This window comes from Budorcas taxicolor, chromosome 2 (genome assembly GCF_023091745.1).
Source record: "Budorcas taxicolor isolate Tak-1 chromosome 2, Takin1.1, whole genome shotgun sequence".
Lineage (NCBI taxonomy): Eukaryota > Metazoa > Chordata > Mammalia > Artiodactyla > Bovidae > Budorcas > Budorcas taxicolor.
In genome coordinates, this window is record NC_068911.1 from 33,622,227 (window position 1) to 33,636,325 (window position 14,099).

The following is a 14,099-nucleotide window of genomic DNA, read 5'->3' on the forward strand; positions in this document are numbered from 1 at the left end:
CGGTGTGAAGTATTCACATCATGCGAAATGCTGGGCTGGACACAGCACAAGCTGGAATCAAGATTGCCAGGAAAAATATCAATAATCTCAGATATGCACATGACACCACCCTTTTGGCAGAAAGCAAAGAAGAACTAAAGAGCCTCTTGAAAGTGAAAGAGGAGAGTGAAAAAGTTGGCTTAAAACTCAACATTCAAAAAACTAAGATCATGGCATCCGGTCCCATCACTTCATGGCAAATAGATGGTAAAACAATGGAAACAGTGACAGACTTTATTTTCTTGGGCTCCAAAATCACTGCAGATGGTGACTGCAGCCATGAAATTAAAAGATGCTTGCTCCTTGGAAGGAAATCTATGACCAACCTGCTGCTGCTAAATCACTTCAGTCATGTCCAACTCTGTGCGACCCCATAGATGGCAGCCCACCAGGCTCTGCCGACCCTGGGATTCTCCAGGCAAGAAGAGTGGAATGAGTTGCCATTCCTTCTCCAATGCATGAAAGTGAAAAGTGAAAGTGAAGTCACTTAGTCATGTCCAACTCTTAGTGACCCCATGGACTGCAGCCTACCAGGCTCCTCCATCCATGGGATTTTCCAGGCAAGAGTACTGGAGTGGGTTGCCATTGCCTTCTCTGAAAGAAAGCTGAGCACCGAAGTATTGATGCTTTTGAACTGTGGTTTTGGAGAAGACTCTTGAGAGTCCCTTGGACTGCAAGGAGATCCAACCAGTCCATCCTAAAGGAAATCAGTCCTGAATATTCATTGGAAGGACTGATGCTGAATCTGAAACTCCAATACTTTGGGCACCTGATGCAAAGAAGTGACTCACTAGAAATGACCCTGATGCTGGGAAAGATTGAAGGCAGGAAGAGAAGGGTTCGACAGAGGATGAGATGTTTGCATGACAGCACCAACTTGATGGACGTGAGTCTGAGCAAGCTCCAGGAGTTGTTGATGGGCAGGGAAGCCTGGCATGCTGCAGTCCATGGTGTCACAAAGAGCTGGACATGACTGAGCAACTGAACTGACTGGAGCTGTCTCTGGAGCTTTGCTGGTGGCTCCACGTGCAACTCAGGAGCGACTGGAGATGTGGGTTTGATCCCTGGGGTGGGAAGATGCCCTGGAGGAGGGCATGACAGCCCCCTCCAGTATTCTTGCCTGGAGAATCCCATGGACAGAAGAGCCTGGTGGGCTACAGTTCATAGGGTTGCAAAGCGTCGAACATGACTGAAGCAAGTTAGCTCGCACGCACAAACTGTCTCCAGACATTGCTAGATGTCCCCTGGGTAGGGAAGGCAAAATTGCCCCCAGCTGGGAGCCACCTCCACTCTAGGGCTTTATATACCAGGAAATACAGTAATTGGCCTCCATGAGGAGGCCGCCAGAGCCCACAACAGGTCACAGCATTGGAGGGAACAGGGCAAAGCCAGTGGCAGCCTGCCACACCGTGGGCCTGACCTGTCCGAGTGGTACAGGATGTTCCTGGTCCCGAAGCTGAAACTGCACATTAGCTCAACATTTATCATCAACTAGAACAAACAGAGGCCAGAGGAACCAGGAAAGAAGGGCCTCTCCGTGTTTATAGAACGACAGCAGTGTAATTCCAGAGGTGAATGGCACACGGGAGAGGAAAGCGACGTGTAACTGGACCTTGGCACAGGGCTCTCTGAAATATAGTAGCTTTTTATTGGCCAGGAGGGGAAGTTCAGTTGCCAGGATGTGCCGCCCGTGTCGTGCAGAGAGGAAGACTGCTGGAGCCGAGTTCAGCATCCGCGTTCCTGCCCTGACCCTGAGTTGGAGACACAGGACGGGGTGTGACGAGGCGGCCGCCACGTCTCTGCCTTCTTAGCCGTGCTTTGGTTTGCATTTCCTTGAAGCCTGTTGGTGGTGCTCAGTTGCTGAGCCTGAGCCTGAGCCTGGCCTCCAGCACGCCAGGCTCCCCTATCCTTCACTATCTCCTGGAGTTTGCTCAGATTCATGTCCATGGAGCCAGTGATGCTGTCTCACCTGACGCCTGCTTTCCCTCTCTGTCATCCTCTGTCATCCTGGGATGGCTGCTCTTTTGTTCCCAAATAAAAGGTCCCCAAAAGGCCCCCAGTTGTTCTCAGAATGAAGTGTGACATCCAGAAGTATCTCACTAGGACCAATGAGACCTGTATGCCAATGCTTCCTGGTGATCTGGCCGCCTGCATTCAAACCTGGTCCCCGCGTTTCCCTGCTGTGGGACCTCAGGCAAGACGCTTGATGTCTCTGGGCCTCTGCTGTCTGTAAAATGGGAGCAGCCATGGCAGCAACAGCAGGGGGGCCTACACCCAGTGCTCAGTGAGGACTATTAGTCTCTTCTGACGGTTCATCGGGCCAAGCCCACTTACCCAGTAAGCAGCAGACTTGAGGACTGAAATTAGATTTTCCGACTCCAGATCCTGTGTTCTCAAACCTGCCATGTGCCAGAACCACTTGGGCAGCTTCTGAAGCCTGGATTCCATGGAGGTCGCCATCTCCTTGGTCTGGAGAGCAGCCAGGTGTGGAGGTTGTTGAGGATCTCCAGGGGATTTGAAGATGCCACCTTGTGACTCAGGTCCAGTGGAATGAGAGTCAAGCTTGGGCAGAATCTGACCTCCCAGGGCTGGCTTTTCTCACCGAGCATAATATCCTGCAGGTTCATCCATGCCGTAGCCTGTGACAAGATTCCCTTCTTCATGCCCAAATAATATTCCATCCTATGGAAAACACCATGTCTCCTTTCTCCACTCATCTTTCAGCAGGCATTTAGGTGGTTTCCATCTCTTGATGATGCTTACATGAGGTATTTTTAAACTTGTCAGATTCATAGGAACAGCAAGTAGAAGGGTGGTTGCCAAGGACTTGGGGAGGGGACTGGAGGGGGATGTGGGGCTTTGCTGTTCAGTGGGTGCAGTTTCAGTCCTGCAAGATAGAAGAGTTCTAGAGAGGCTTTGCAACACGGTCCTTACAGGTACATTTGTTGCTGTTTAGTCTCTAAGTCTGGAGAAGGCAATGGCACCCCACTCCAGTACTCTTGCCTGGAAAATCCCATGGATGGAGGAGTCTGGTAGGCTGCTGTCCATGGGGTCGCACAGAGTTGGACATGACTGAAGTGACTTAGCAGCAGCAGTCTCTAAGTCATGTCTAACTTTTTTGCAACCCCATGGACTGTAGCCTACCAGGCTCCTCTGTCCGTGGGATTTCCCAGGCAAGAATACTCGAGTGGGTTGCCATGCCCTCCTCCAGGGGGTCTTCCCAACCCAGGTATCAAACCCATGTCTCCTCCATTGGCAGGTGGGTTCTTTACCATTGAGCCACCAGGGAAGCCCAGCTGTACAGTTGTGTTCACTTAAAACTTTGTTGGGACTTCCCTGGTGGTCCCGTGGTTAAGAATCTGCCTCCCAGAGCAGAGGATGTGGGTTCAATCCCTGATCGGGGAGCTAAGATCCCATATAGCCCTGGAGCATCTAAGCCCCACAACTAAAGAAACCTGCACACTGCAATAAACAGCCTGTGCTGAAACGAAAGATCCTGGAAGCTGCAACTAAGACCCGATGCAGCCAAGTAAATAAATATTTTTTAAAAAAAGCAAACAAAACTCTTTGTGAAGAGGGTTATTTCATGATATGTGCTTTATTTTTTACCACAACTTAAAACACACACACACACACACACAGACACGTCAAACAGGCAGTTCATGGGGGTGCTGAAGGCTCCAGGGTGGGCAGAGGCTGAAAACAGGGGAAACTGAATCAGAAGGGCTTCCTGGAGGAGGTGGAAAGTATGGACCTGGCATGTGGAGCAGCTGCTGGAGTGAAAGGCTTCCCCAAGGGATTAATGGGAGAGTTGGACTGCCAGGAGGTCCCAGCCAGGATCTGGAGCCTTCAGTGTGAACTGCAGCCAGCCAGCCTCCGCTGGAGAGTTGCCTCGCTTGTTAGCAAGGTGTGGCCTGCAGACTCCTGCCTCCCATCCCCCCACCCCCACCCCCGAGAGTTGATGCAGTAATGGGAGTGCTTATTTAAAGGACTGATGACTCAGCCTCCAGTTCCAGTCCCCACCTTGCTTGGCTTGTTTTCTGGCAGAGGAAGCAGAGAACCAGTGGGCAAAATGTGTGATTTGCCAGATTTTGCCAGCAGCTCAACTGGTTTCAAATTTAGCCTAAATTTCTGTCTCCTGGTACTTGAAAGGGTTTTCCAGGTGGTGCAGTAGTTAAGAATATGCCTGCTAATGCAGGAGACACAAGAGACCTGGGTTCAATCCCTGGGTTGGGAAGATCCCCTAGAGAAGGACATGGCAACCCACTCCAGTACTCCTGCCTGGAGAATCCCATGGACAGAGGAGTCCATGGGGTTGCGAAGAGTTGAAGATGACTGAGCGACTGGCACATATGCACATGAAAAAGCAGTTACAATTTGGTGGCAGGGGCGTGGGAGGGTGGAGTTCTTAAAGTCTAAGTCCAAGGACTGGCTGCCTTGGCATTCCCTCGGGAGCATGTTGAGAATACAGATTCCTGGGCCTTGCCCCAGACTTGTGGAATTGGGCCTTCAAGGTCCCACTCAAGGGGTGGAGGCCCTGGAATCTGTTAATGAGTTCTCGAGGAATTTGGACCAAACGATGCCAGTGGATCACAACTGGGAATATTTCATGGGATGCTTAGCCCTGTAAACTAGGCCAGCCAACCCGAATTAGGAGCTGGTTGTGGTCCATCTCACCTAAACTTCTTTTCTTCTCTGATGGTTCTCTTCTTTGTCCCACTGATCAGGATAAGCAGACCTAAGGGGTGGTTTGAAAATGCAATAACCTGACTTCAATGTAGTCCAACCCAAAAGGATAAAGTTTAAAAAGAAAGGAAATCTCACTTTATGGCCCATGTGTGCTAAGTTGCTTCAGTCTTGCCCGACTCTGCAGCCCTACGGACTGTAGCCTGCCAGGCTCATTCTGTCCATGGGATTCTCCAGGCAAGAATACTGTAGTGGATTGCCGTACCCTCCTCCAGGGGGTCTTCCCGACCCAGGGATCGAAAACGCATCTCCTCTGTCTCCTGCATCGGCAGGTGAAGTCTTTACCACTAGCGCCACCTGGGAGGTTTACAAACGTCCCATTAATCATATTGACATGTGTTGCTTTTTTTTCCTGGCCATTCCCTTTCCTTTGGTAACGACACCCCAAATCCCTAGTGGAATCATCTCTACCTGCCAGGGGGCAATCTGGTAGGCATGTCAATCTATCCAGGGGTCTCGTGACCCAAGCCAGGTCAATGGACACTTCTCTCCTAGACTCTCCTAGGCTCATGAGTGTGGGAAACACGACCCTCAAGCAGCTACATCTTATGGTCTCCATTAGCTCCTGGCCTTTAATTCTCCGCCGTGGCCCCTTTGAGCCATCTCTAGCTGACAGCACATTTCTGTGGGCTCCCCCAGGCTCCTCCCATAAACGCTCTTGTTGCTGAAATTCTGGTCCACTAGACCATGGGTTCCAACCTCCGGAATCTAATGCGTGATGATCTGAGGTGGAGCTGATGTAATAATAATAGAAACCAAGTGTGCAATAAAAATAATGTGCTTGAATCGTCCTTAGATCATTCCCTACCTCCCCCAACTGGTCCGTGGACATATTGTCTTCCACCAAACAGGCCCCTGGTGCCAAAAAGTTGGGGACTGCTGCACCAGACAGTTCTGAAGTTTCTCTCATCTTTGTCCGCATGCTGCTGGAAAGTTCTGGAAGGCTATGTCCTCCTTGGATTTGTCATGGGGTGGGGGGAGGAGCTGGGTGGGGACCAGAAAGTGTGCGCTGTTCATTTTCCTACTTTCATCACAGACAACAAAGGGGAAGTTGCTTTGCAGAATCTCACTGGGATTGGAGTCTTTTTCCACTTGCATTGGACTTTCAGCTTAAGTTAATTGCCTCTATGCCACTCAATTCCAATTTAATGAAATGAAGTGAGATTGATAAAATCCACCTGCGAGGGCTTTTGTTTCTAAGTGGACCTGAAGCTACAGCGTGGAGAGCATGGGCAAGGAAGAGCTTCTAAGTTTCGAAAAGCAATTGCAGTGAAAATGTTTGACTCCAGACACAAAATCAACTGCGAATCCATGTGGAGGTCTGAGAGGAAAGGGCCTTGGTGTACCTGTATTAGCTAAGGTCTCGCTACACTGGCACTATGTTTCAAATTCGTTGTTTGGTAGTTTTCTGACCATCGATTGGTTCCAACACCAAAAGTGACAAGTGAAAGTGTTACTTGCTCAGTCGTGTCTGACTCTTCGCGATCCTGTGGACTGTTGCCCACCAGGCTTCTCGTCCATGGAATTCTCCAGGCAAGAATACTGGTGTGGGTAGCCATTCCCTTCTCCAGGGGATCTTCCCCACCCAGGGACTGAAACTGCAGTCTCCTGCCTTGCAGACCATCTCCTGAAAAAGCAGGTTTCAGTTTCAACACTACGGCAAAGGGGCGTCACTGCCCCCTGGTGGCCATTGCTCCAAATTGTTCGTTCAGGTCTTGAACGAACAGGTCTTGAAAGGGATGAAATTTGTGAAGTTGAATGTGAGTGGTAAACTGCAAACATTCTAAAATCTCAACATTTAACCATTGACCTGGACTCTATGCATCTCTATATTCAATAACAATCTCAATCAGAAACCAAAGCAATTTGGTTTGGTCCAAACCAAAAAATAAAAATAAAAATTCAGATAAAAAATTTTTTTTTCCCTTCAAATTGGTTATTCCTCAGAGAAGAGAAATCATTACAGGATTCCTTTTGTGGCCATTCTACATGTCCTTCTGCCTTGCTATTTCCTCCGGGAGGAAGAAGGGTGTGTACATTCATTTTGTCTTCCTTTGTGGCTGTGGAGCAGAGTAGTTCCTCTGCCTCTGGAGATCACTCCCCAGTCTCCTCCTGCTGTCATCTTGACCAGTGCCATAGCCTTTAAAAGAAGTTATTCAGTTCAGTTCAGTCGCTCAGTCATGTCCGACTCTTTGCGACCCCATGAATCGCAGCACGCCAGGCCTCCCTGTCCATCACCATCTCCCGGAGTTCACTCAGACTCATGTCCATCGAGTCAGTGATGCCATCCAGCCATCTCATCCTCTGTCGTCCCCTTCTCCTCCTGCCCCCAATCCCTCCCAGCATCAGGGTCTTTTCCAATGAGTCAACTCTTCGCATGAGGTGGCCAAAGTATTGGAGTTTCAGCCTCAGCATCAGTCCTTCCAATGAACACCCAGGACTGATCTCCTTTACAATGGACTGGTTGGATCTCCTTGCAGTCCAAGGGACTCTCAAGAGTCTTCTCCAACACCACAGTTCAAAAGCATCAATTCTTTGGTGCTCAGCTTTCTTCACAGTCCAACTCTCACATCCATACATGACCACTGGAAAAACCATAGCCTTGACTAGATGGACCTTTGTTGGCAAAGCAATGTCTCTGCTTTTGAATATGCTATCTAGGTTGGTCATAACTTTCCTTCCAAGGAATAAGCGTCTTTTAGTTTCATGGCTGCAATCAACATCTGCAGTGATTTTGGAACCCCCCAAAATAAAGTCTGACACTCTTTCCACTGTTTCCCCATCTATTTCCCATGAAGTGATGGGACCAGATGCCATGATCTTCATTTTCTGAATGTTGAGCTTTAAGCCAACTTTTTCACTCTCCTCTTTCACTTTCATCAAGAGGCTTTTTAGTTCCTCTTCACTTTCTGCCATAAGGGTGGTGTCACCTGCATATCTGAGGTTATTGATATTTCTCCTGGCAATCTTGATGCCAGCTTGTGCTTCTTCCAGCCCAGCGTTTCTCATGATGTACTCTGCATATAAGTTAAATAAGCAGGGTGACAATATATAGCCTTGACGTACTCCTTTTCCTATTTGGAACCAGTCTGTTGTTCCATGTCCAGTTCTAACTGTTGCTTCCTGACCTGCATACAGGTTTCTCAAGAGGCAGGTCAGGTGGTCTGGTATTCCCATCTCTTTCAGAATTTTCCACAATTTATTGTGATCCACACAGTCAAAGGCTTTGGCATAGTCAATAAAGCAGAAATAGATATTTTTCTGGAACTCTCTTGCTTTTTCGATGATCCAGCAGATGTTGGCAATTTGATCTCTGGTTCCTCTGCCTTTTCTGAAATCAGCTTGAACATCTGGAATTTCACAGTTCACGTATTACTGAAGCCTGGCTTGCAGAATTTTGAACATTACTTTACTAGCATGTGAGATGAGTGCAATTGTGTGGTAGTTTGAGCATTCTTTGGCATTGCCTTTCTTTGGGATTGGAATGAAAACTGACCTTTTCCAGTCCTGTGGCCACTGCTGAGTTTTCCAAATTTGCTGGCATATTGAGTGTAGCACTTTCACAGCATCATCTTTCAGGATTTGAAACAGCTCCACTGGAATTCCATCACCTCCACTAGCTTTGTTCGTAGTGGTGCTTTCTAAGGCCCACTTGACTTCACATTCCAGGATGTCTGGCTCTAGGTGAGAGATCACACCATTGTGATTATCTGGGTTGTGAAGATCTTTTTTGTACAGTTCTTGAAAGTTATTAATCTATTTATTTTTGGCTGTGCTGGGTCTTTTTTGCTGCATGTGGACTTTCGCTAGTTGCGGCGAGCCGGGGCTACTCTTGGTTGTAAAGCTTGGGCTTCTCGTTGCAGGGGCTGCTCTTGTTGCAGAGCATGGGCTCTAAGCCGTGTGGGCTTCAGTAGTTGTGGCTCATGGGCTCAGTAGTTGCACTCGTGGGCTCTAGAGCTCGGGCTCAGTAGTTGGGGGTGCATGGGCTTAGTTGCTCTGCAGTGTGTGGAGTCTTCACGGAGCGGGAATCCACCCTGTGTCCCCAGCACTGGCAGGTGGATTGTATCTGTTGAGTCCTGCTCCAAAGCCATGGGTGTGAGGCCTCTGATACCAAGGCCACAGAAACAGAGTCCAGAGCCAAGGTCACCTCCAAAGCTGGCTGAGGCCCTCTGTAACTGTTGCCAAAAGCCCCTGTGATCATCACTAACAAGCTTCCTGATCCCAAATTAGGCAAAAATGCCCACCTTGGTAGTCACCCTATTGTGCCCTAGCCAATCACCTAATGCCAACCTTCCAGCAGGAATTTTCTTTGTCCTGAGGCTATAAAAACTGGCTATTAACCCTCGAAAAGCATGGACTCTCCTCGGTCTAGTAGGAAGTCAGCCCGCTGCGTTGGCAGTGCCCACATTATCTCTGCCCTTTGTTCTTAATAAACTCACTCCTTTCTGAAATGCCCTGTGTCTGGAGATTCTTTTCCAACCCACGCTCAGACTGCCTCAAGACTATATCCGCTGCACCAGAGAAGTCCACCATAGCCTTTTAATTTGTCCCCCGGGCTTCCCCCTACTCATCACCCCCCTGCCCTCAGCCCATTTTCCACGTGGCAGCAAGAGTGATTGCAACCTCCGGCCTGGGCCTATCACCCATCTGGGTTGAAAGCTTCAGTGGCTCTCTGTTGCTCCAAAGATGGTGACCGAAATTCTTAACATGGACAAAAGTGTTTAACAGCATCCCAGGTGCTGGTTGCTGCCTCACAAAGGAGCCCCAAACTTAGTAGTTTAAAATAATTTTTTTTTTGCCCAGAGTTTTGTGGGTCAACATATGGCTAGGATTCAGGTGGGATGTTCCTCTGCTCTATGTGACTTCAGCTGGGGCTTTTGCAACTCAGGATCTGCTCCAAAGATGAGTCCTGTACTCACAGATCTTCCACCTCAGGGCTCCCTTCCCCCTACCTCCTCTCTCCATTGGCATCTTGTCCTCCAGGGTCTTGTGGCCCGGGCTTCCCAGCCACAGGTGATCTCAGGGTTGTTGTACTTCTTAGATGGTAGCTGGTATCCAAGAAACAGGAAGTAGAAGCCACCTGGCTGGCTCCCAGAGCTGGCAAAGCATTGCTTTCCTTGTATTCTGTTGGTCAAAGTCATCCTAGAAGCCCCAGAGTCCAGGAGGTAGAGAGACAGACTCCACCTCCAGAGGGGGGAGGGAGGCAGGGCCGCACTGAAGGGCAAGTGAAGGGCAAGTGGCCTGGGAGGTACTAGGCTAGGTACTAGGACTAGGTCTGGTCCCCACCCTGGACTCTCCCGAGCCACCTGCCTCTTGCAAACGTTCTTCCCTGTGCACTTCACCTGGTGTGTTCTACCCAGCCTACTGTTGTGGTTGCTCAGCTGCTAAGTCATGTCTGACTCTTTGTTGATCCCATGGACTGCAGCACGCCAGGCTCCTCTGTCGTCCACTATCTCCCAGACTTTGCTCAAATTCATGTCCACTGAGTCAGTGATGTTGTATAACCATCTCATCCTGTAGATTTCAGCTAAATCAGGATTTCCTGGGGATGGTCTCACCCGACCCTCCACAGACTCTAAGAATCCACGATCCGTTATTTTGTCCCCCCAGTTGCTCATTATGAAAATTTGCAACCTGCAGAAATGTTGCAAGAATAACCCTACTTTCCACTTAGATTCACCAACTATTAACATTTTTGTCACATTTGCTTTTATTATTCTCTTTGTGTGTGTGTGTAAATATTTCATGAGCCCTTTGTGAGTCAGCTTTGCCTCCAAGGCATTTTGCCTCCAAGGACTTCGGCAGTATCTCCTAAGGACAAGAGTGTCTTTCCACGTAAGTCCAATACAACCGTTACTCTCAGATGATTTAACACTTATCCACAGAGTCCAGAGTCAGACTTCATCAAGGTCCAAATAATGTCCTCTAAACCCAGGATCTGCTGAGGGTCATGCATTGCCTTTCATTGTCCCATGAGGTCCCCCTTTAAACCCAAATCCTTTTCCTTCAGAGGACTTCCCTCGGGGGCCCTTCCCCCAGGCAGTCTCAAGTCTTCCTCTTTAGGATCCTTCAGCTTAAGTGCCTCCTCTTCCAGGAAGTTCTCCTGCTTCTCTTCTAATACTTATTTACTTGACTGCTTGGGGTCTTAGTTGTGGCAGGCGGGATCTGGGATCTTGGTTGTAGCATGCAGAATCTTGTCACTGAAGGACGTGAATTCTTAGTTGCGGCATGCAGACTCTGGTTCCCTGACCAGGGATTGAACCCAGGCCCTCTCGCATTGGGAGCTTGGAGTGTCAGCCCCTGGACCATCAGGGAAGTCCCCAGGAGGAAGGTATCATGCCACATGGTATCTCCCTCCTTATTTTCACATGGACCACATTGCATCACTCTCTGAAAGTCTCACGTGTGCACTTTTAACTTTTTAACTCCTGTGTCTCCTACCAGGTCAGCTCCTAGAGGGCAGGGACAGTGACCAGTCTTGTCCTCCACACTAGCACTCGGCACGGTGTCTGACATCTAGTAGATTTCTTGATAAGTGAATGCATGGATATTTCATTGTGAAAATTTCACCAATGGATGACAATAGAGTTTTGGGTTGCCAAGGCTGCATGTCTTTACCAAGCTTCTACCATGCTGTAAACCTCTTAACAGGGCCTCCCTGGTGGCTCAGCAGTAAAGCATTCGCCTACAATGCAGGAGATACAGGTTTGATCCCTGTTCGGGAAGATCCTCTGGAGAAGGAAATGGCAACCCACTCCAGTATTCTTGCCTGGAACATCCCATGGACAGAGGAGCCTCGGGGTGGGGGTGGGGGCTATAGTCCATGGGGTCGAAAAAGAGTCAGATGCAATTGAGTGGCTGAACAACAGCAATAAAGGCAACATTAGGGGTGAGGGTTGCAGCTATGTGATCAGCTTGAGGACGTTCTTGCCGTGGTTGGTGAGGTAACAGGGAGATGTTTAGGGAATCTTAGCCATCAATCTTCTGACTTCAACCAGTCTGGTGTCTACGTGCTGGTGGTCAGCAGTTTCTATCCAGTGAGGCCCTGGTTTCTGTGAACAGCTTGATATACGTGTCAGATTGTTATCTATCTCCCTGGAGGATGAGCCGGGGTGCTGTGACTGTTTTATGGCTGACCTGTTGTTCAAGCTATCACTAGCTTTCTGGCTTGACTGCCTTTGCCTTGTTTATGCATTCCCTCTCTTCTCTAATTAGTAGCTGCTTGAGTCTGCTCTTTGGATTCTAGGGAAGACCTGTGAGGCTAAAATGTTTCTCTTGCAAACAAAAAAAAAAAACAAACATGGGACATAGAAGGATCTGCCACCAGGAAGTACCTGCAGGGTCCTGCTCAGTTTCAATCTCACAAATCTTTGGCCCTAATTTCAAAATTCCTGTTGCCGGCCAAAATCACTGGCCTTCTCCGCCCACTGAAGCCAAATGAAAAATATGGAGACAGAGTTCGGAGGAAATAGAAAGTTGGTTTTAATTCTCAGCTGGTGGAGAGGAGAAGACAGTAGGCTCATGCCTCAAGATCTGCGCTCCCCTGACCCCTTAAGGAGTCTAGGGGCTTATATAAGGCAAGGGCTCACAGGCAGGAGTCGGTGATGAGGAACAAGGTGGTGGAATCTTGATTTCTTCTTGCGTTGTTTCAAAGACAGTCATGAAATGGCGCCAGTAACCCAGTGATTGAGCCTGGTGGTTTGGTGGCTCTGCAGCCTTCCTTCTGTTGTGTGACTACAAGGGGAAAGGTGTTGTAGGGGTAAACACCAGATAGGGGATGTATTTAGCATAGAGTCAAAGGAGAAGATGTGAATTGTAACTCCTGCAGAGTTAGGGGGCAGAAAGGCAAACTTAGTTACACGCAGGGTTCAGAGTGTTACAGAAGTCAGATCGTTGAGAAACCAAGCGCTGCGCTTGGAGAGTTGGAGAACTCAGGTTGATTACGCTGGCGGGTCCAGAGGAGTTAGCATGCCAGGCTCTGAGTCCCCAAAGGGGTTACAGAGTTTTTATAGGCAGTGCGTGACATCAGGCTATAGTGGGCAATGCTAACTGTTAATAGGCTAGTTTGAACTAGGGGTTTCGCGCACAGGAACACTGGTTAGGACCAGGACTGGGGGATGGGGATGGTGGCAGTGTGGAAAGCCTGACCTTTTACACAGACAAGCATGATTAAGGAGGATTACAGGGGCTGGGAAATTGCAAAAACGGGGCGAAGGTGAGTGAGAGAGAAGTTTCAGTTCCTAGCATTGTTATAAGTCCCCATTTTCCAGAGACTACGTGACCTACGTGATCCAGACTTTGCAAGGAGCAACTAAGTTACAGGAGCAGAATGAGCAGGAAGTTATTGTAAATTTTAACTTTTCCTCTTCATGAGCAGTTAAAGTAAAAAAAAAAAAACAAAACAAAACTACAAACAACTAGGAATGCTCAGCCCTGCTCACTGTTCTCTTTATCTTCTTTGTTCTCAGGAAAGGGAAAGAGAACTCATTTCTCTTTTTGCCTTTTCACTGCAGCATTCCTTTCAACGAAATTTGAGGAAAACATCCTAGTGTCTGGAGTATGATTTGCTGTGTGTAAGAGCTGTTGCTTGTTGACTAGTGATGGTTTGAGTTCTAACTAATTTTTGTCCTTTTCCATCATCCAGAGCCAATCTGTCAAGATCTTCCGCCACTCATAATTCCTGTGGCGCCAGGTGGCACTAGTGGTAAAGAATCCACGGGCCAATGCAAGAGACACGGGTTCAATCCCTGGGTCAAGAAGATCCCCTGGAGGAGGAAATGGCAACCCACTCCAGCATTCTTGCCTGGAGAACCCCATGGACAGAGGAGCCTGGCGGGCGACAGTCCATGGGGCCCAAAGAGTCGGACATGACTTAGCACATACACACTGTTGTCTTAGAATTTACCTGTGCCTCTGGAGGCTGAGATGCTGGTGTGTGAGTTATCGCAAACTTGTATACCTGATGCACAATAAGGCCAAACTGAAACACTGGAATTTGGAGCAGAGCAAGACTTATTGCAGGGCCAGGCAAGGAGATGGGGTTTGGCTCATGACCTAAAAAGCCCCAAGCTCCTTGAAGGGTTTCAGCAAAGTACTTTTAATAGCCAGGTTGGGGTGGAGATGAGGGTGGGATGTCCCAGGGTCTGTGGTTAGCTCGCACACAAGTCTCTGACTGGCTAATGGTGAGATAACAAGGTGATGTCAGAGTGAGGTAGAAACTGCTAGGTGCTCAGCATAAGACACTGAGACGTTGGTCTTTTTTTTCCCATAAACATCTCACTCGATTAACCTAAATCTATATACCCTTTATTCCA